Source organism: Mus pahari, chromosome 16, assembly GCF_900095145.1.
Source record: "Mus pahari chromosome 16, PAHARI_EIJ_v1.1, whole genome shotgun sequence".
Taxonomy (NCBI): domain Eukaryota; kingdom Metazoa; phylum Chordata; class Mammalia; order Rodentia; family Muridae; genus Mus; species Mus pahari.
Window position 1 is genome coordinate 26192683 of NC_034605.1, and position 6107 is coordinate 26198789.

The 6107-nt window shown below is 39.9% G+C and overlaps 1 pseudogene; it reads left to right on the forward strand.

The window, feature by feature from the left end:
- The first annotated feature begins 980 nt into the window (after positions 1-980).
- Positions 981-1956, forward strand: LOC110333739 (annotated as a pseudogene).
- Positions 1957-6107: the final 4151 nt, after the last annotated feature.

Genomic DNA, 6107 nt, shown 5'->3' on the forward strand with positions numbered 1-6107 from the left:
AAGTGATTCCCAGATAAATTCAGTGAGCAGCAAAGAAAACTAAAGTGTGGAAGACAGATAGACTTAAGGTTCCCACATTAAACACTTTATGATTTGTGAAAATGGGGTCAAAATGAAGATATTTATGTTTAATCCTTACTTTAACTTTAAAAGGGAGAATAAAAAATGGAGAAAATCACCCAAATCAGTATGAGGTAGTAGGTTGTTTGTCATTTATGGAATACTTGATTGATAAAATCACTGATTTGGTGAACCTTAGAAATCAACGTGGTAAGAAACACTTCTGCCTGGAGTCCAGAGGAACAAAGCCAAAACTGCAAGCTGAGATTGGAGACTGTCCTTAGAGAATGGTCAAGAAAAGTAAGGGGATAGCTTACTTATCACATGATCCCACAAATAAGATGAAATGGAAAAGAATTAATGAAACCCTTCCAATTAAAATTAATGATAAGCTATATACTATTATAACTAATTAATCTTTTTATTATTTATTTCTAAAATAAATTCAGAATTGCAGACAAGGAAAAGCCACATATACTTATCTGGAAAGCAACACTGTTTGAGCATGTATTACAGAAGCTTGGAGAAACCATCACATTTTTTCGTTGTTGTTAGCCAGTGCATACTTGAGTGATGAGTGTGTACAAGATTGCAAAGAGGATCTGAGATGGGAATCAGCATCTAATGTTCAATATCATGATTTGGAAACTCTATGATTCCATTCTTTCTTTGGGTGTTCTCATGGGAAAATGTTTAGATATGAAGAATATAAAGAACTACCTTATGTGCAGACATCAGCATGGTGCTCATGTCCCATTGTCAACATCATCAACTCTATGTCTGTAGAAGCAAAAACAGAAGATCCAAGGATCCAAGAACAAGATCACAAAACTTTAAGCAAAGAACTCTGCATTTAATAATATACTGTTCATTTCACTAAAAACAAAACAAAACGAACAAACAAACAAAAAACCCAGAAAACCCACAGGCATGAACTATATCATGTTTACTTCCTTATGTTTCTGAAAAGGTTTTCCTAGTTCTGAGCATGAAGATGATTTGGAGTGACCTCATCATGGGAACAGTTTTCCTTTCACTTATTGGACTTGGAGTTTTAGGAAACAACATCTTATTTGTGAGACATTTATATGTAGTCATCATGGGTCCGGAGAAGAAAATAATAGATGTCATTGTCATCCACTTGGCTTTTGTAAACACAATCATTACTTATTGCATAGGGGTCAGAAAAATAGCCACAAGTTTTTACATCAGAAACTTTCTAGGTGATGATGGTTGTAAAACTGTAATTTATCTAGAAAGGGTTGCCCGTGGCCTCTCCATCTGTACCACCTTTCTCCTCAGCGTGGTCCAGGCTGTCACCATCAGTTTCAGGACCACACTGTAGAGAAAACTCAAACCACAGACAGCATGGCATGTTCTTGCCTTTCTCCTCCTCTTTTGAATCTTTAATTCCCTGATAAGCTCCAATTTGCTGCTCTATATCATAGCAGGCAGTAGCATGAACAGGTCTGAAGTTGGGATGTTTACTGGATATTGTTATATGCTGCCATCCAGGCACACAGTTAAGTGGCTGTTCCTCTCTCTCATGGCTCTTCGTGATGTCATTTTCCAAAGTCTCATGGGCTGAAGCAGTGTGTCTATGGCTCTCCGTCTGTACAAACATCATGTCCGTGTCTCTATCTTCACAGTTCCAGGTCTGCAAACAATTCTAGGCCAGAAATCAGAGCTACCCAGAGGGTTCTCACTCTCATGACCTGTTTTCTTTTCTTTTATTGGGCAGATTTCATTTTCTCCTTCTACACAGGTTCCACAGTGACACATGACTCCAGAATACTATATATTAAAGCATTTTTAGTACTTAGTTATGTTAATCTCAGTCCCTTTGTCCTGATCATCTGGGATATTTTTGTTCCTAAGCCCTGTTGTGTCCCCTGAGCAATAAAATATTCCTTTTCTCAATGACTTCTTTGTGAACAAAGCTATAAACACTGGAATTGCTGTGCTTTGCCATTCTAATGTACCATAGCAATAATTGGTTATGATAATAAATGTTTGGTTTGGGTTTTGTTTTATTTTGTAGAGTTTTTTGCTTGTTTCTTTTGTTTTGTTTTTGTTTTGTTTGTTGTTATGGTTGTTGTTGTTGTTGTTGTTGTTGATTTTCAGACAGCCTGTCCTAGATAATTAAAGACTGGTTCAGGCTCTAGGAAGTGGCAGGGATGCTCCCCATCCTAAGATCCTGCATGTGGGGTCTAGCCTGGACACAGATCAGGGTTCTCAACTGGAAGCAGGTATATCTGGAACGTGCTTAAGGAATACACAGGAAACTAATTTTGGGGGGGGGGTACAAGCTGATGGGTACAAGCTGGTGGGTGCAGCTGATGGGTAGAAGCTGGTGGGTAGAAGCTGGTGGGCCTTTTCAAGGATTGAGGTTGTGCTTTCTCCATCTCTTGCAGACTTGCACTTGCTTGTAGCACTATCCCAGGCACTCTCTCAGGCTAGTGGTTCTGTTCCCTGTCCCCTCTAACTAACCCCTGTCTTTTATTGCCACTCAAAAGAGGAAGTAGAAAGAGAGACATTGAATAACCATTACCACATGTGTCAAATTCAAAAGAATGAGCAGATCTCACAAAGAATTAAGAATGACAATCATTCCCCAAAGTGTCAAGCTTCCTCTTTTCCCAGGCCAGTGGCCAAAATAAAAATTGCAAATTTATCATTATTTAAACTCTAACATTAAACTTATTATACTTCAGAACTCAAAGCTCCAAGGACAATGACATGCGGTTTACTGTGAAGTTCTATTGATACACACAACATGGGCAAAAGTGTCAAACAGTGGTTAGAAAGACTCAGGTTAACCCTTAACTCAGCAATCCACAATCTTCTTTTGCACGCTGCACAAAGTGACCCTCATAAGAGCCCCAGTATTTAGATTTAGCTTTACTAGCATATTATTTTATGTGTTCTGTCTTCTTTCAGGAGTCTAATTGTTACTTGCTTATCCATACATATCTAAAAGAGACCAGGAACCACTCTCAAATGTTGTGCAAAACTCATTTCATAACTTCAATACCTTTTTTCTTTCTGAACCAAAGTATCCCATGTTTGTGATACCTTATTCCATTTTTCCCTTATCCCATGATTGTGTCTCTCATACTAATGATTTTCATAATTCCAGTAAATCCCTTCACTTTCTGGTAATGGACCTTGTATGACTTTAGCAGTATGTGGTTCTGTTACATTTTCTAATTTATTTCTGGACATAATTTCTTCAAAGTTTCTTTGCAAGTCAAACATTAATCAAAAACTAACATTGTGCAGTTACTCCATTGTTCTCAAAAATGAGAGTTCCTCCTGGATTCTTAGGTTAATTTTCCAGAATTGCTTTTACAGCATGCACCTGGGCCATTAGGACTGTTCTGTGCTGTCCCCTAAGCCTCAATTTTTGACTGTTTAATGATTATTATAAAAAAGGAACATCTACTTTCACAGAATTCACAGAGCAGAAGGAGAAAGAAATAGGAAAATCAGATGTTAACAGAATAATTATGCACACTAAGGCCAACTGAAGAGCAGTCACACACAAATGAAATCTATACAGCTGTAGTCCAGGGCTGAGGTCAGGAGAAACGGGAGCAACTTTTCTACAAACAAGCTGCCTATGGACTTCTGAGATGTCACCATCCAGGCCTTCTGTGGGTAGGTAGTTCCTTATTCCTGATGGAGGGTTCCCTGGAGGGATGTGTCTCCTGCTTCTCAGGGATGTATCTACTGCTTCTCAGTGTCCTAGATGCCATACACGTCATGGTATGCTGTCCCCAACATCCATCATTCCTGTCATGCAGTTTAGCATGCTGCATCCTACATAGGGAAATGTGAAGGGTATGCTGTCACCCAAAATTAGAATTGTGCTGTTCCATATGCTAGAGTTTTAGCCTTATAAAGACCCACAAACCTTTCCTCTCTTCTTGTTCCTTCTGCTGTTCTTCCATCATCACTGACTCCTCCACTTATCTACAAAGCACTTAGTACTGGCTCTTCTAACCCAGTAAGCAGGAAAACAAGTGAAGAAGAATGATGTCAGAAAGCACCATTTATCTGAGGATCTCTTACCAAGGGGAGAGGACCAAGAAAAGACACTAATTCACTGACCTTAGTGTTTGGCATTGCAGGGTCCCAATATCTAAAGAATGGATAAAACTAAAACATGTAAGGCAATTCCAAACACTTTCATGACATTGATGTGTGGTAACAGAATTAAAAAGAAAACACAGGGGAAATGTCACTGTTCAGAGATTGTCATTATGGTTAGGAAAACAAGTACCACTTGAGAGGGACAGTTCCTAGGTCTAGGGCTGTGTAAACTGAGCCACAGCAGCTGGCTCCCACTTACATTTACCCATTAGGGTGTACACAGAACATTTGGCATTTCAAGGTGATTACACCCCTGAACACCAGCCATGGTTGGGTTCTATCTTCTCACTGCTGCCCAGGTGCATGGGGTTCAGCTGCTGATGGAAGGACTGCCATGGTCAGACCCAGAATAGCAATGCTCGATGTAGCCCATGCAGTGTGGCGTTGTCCAGAGACAGGACTTTGCAGGTCTTAGAATTCCACAGCCTCCAGTTCAGGAGGACAAGAAGAATCCAGAAAGTTCCCTGGGCCCTTGTCCTCCAGGCCCCCTATGCTGCAGGCTTCCTAGGGAGGCTCCTGTCCGCACCCTGTATACTGTTCACCAGAGTTCTCCTTCAGTTCACTGCAGCTCCTACCTGAGAAGTGGAAACATCTCAACAGTCACTGAAGGAGTACCAAACAGGACCTGGCAGGGGAGCTGAGGCCACACACACACACACACACACACACACACACACACACACACCCTTGTCTTCTCCCTGGTCAAGAGTTGAAATTCTCTCAAGGAATGCATTCAACAGTTTTGGTTGTGGATTTCTCAAATAGTGTCTCTTTGCTAAATTTTAACAATGTCCAACACAGCTCCATCCATTTGTCTAAGAATTTCATGAATTAATTGTTTTTAACAGCTAAGTAGTACTCCATTGTATAAATGTACCACATTTTCTGTATCCGTTCCTCTGTTGATGGACATCTGGGACCTTTCCAGGTTCCAGCGATTATAAATAAGGCTGCTATGAATATAGTGGAGCATGTTTTCTTATTACAAGTTGGAGCATCTTCTGGGCATATGCCCAGGAGAGGTATTGCTGGATCTTCCGGTTGTGCTATGTACAATTTTCTGAGGAACTACCAAACTCATTTCCAGAATTGTTGTACCAGCTTGCAATCCCTCCAGCAATGCAGGAGTGTTCCTCTTTCTCTACATCCTCGCCAGCATGTGCTGTCACCTGAATTTTTGATCTTAGCCATTCTGACTGTTGTGAGGTGGAATCTCAGGGGTTTGATTTGCATTTCCTTGATGATTAAGGATGTTGAACATTTTTTCAGGTGCTTCACAGACATTTGGAATTCCTCAGTTGAGAATTCTTTGTTTAGCTCTGTACCCCATTTTTAAATAGGATTATTTGATATTCTGTAGTCTATCTTTTTGAGTTCTTTGTATATATTGGATATTAGTCCCCTGTCATATTTTGGATTGTTAAAGATCATTTACCAATCTGTTGGTGGCCTTTTTGTCTTATTGACAGTGTCTTTTGTCTTACATAAGCTTTGCAATTTTATGAGGTACCATTTGTCGATTCTCAATATTAAAGCACAAGCAATTGCTGTTCTGTTCAGGAATTTTTCCCCTGTGCCCATATCTTCAATGCTTTTCCCCACTTTCTCCTCTCTTTCTCCTCTATAAATTTCAGTGTCTCTGGTTTTATATGGAGTACCTTGATCCACTTAGACTTGAGCTTTGTACAAGGAGATAAGAATGGATTCATTCACATTCTTCTACATGATAACTGCCAGTTGAGCCAGCAAGAAATTTTATGATCAAAATTGAACACCTATAAGTCATTGGTTAAGAAACTTTATATCCTACACACCATAAAAGCACCATGAGAGCTCTGCATATGCTGTGTCTTACACACACACACACACACACACACACACACACACACACA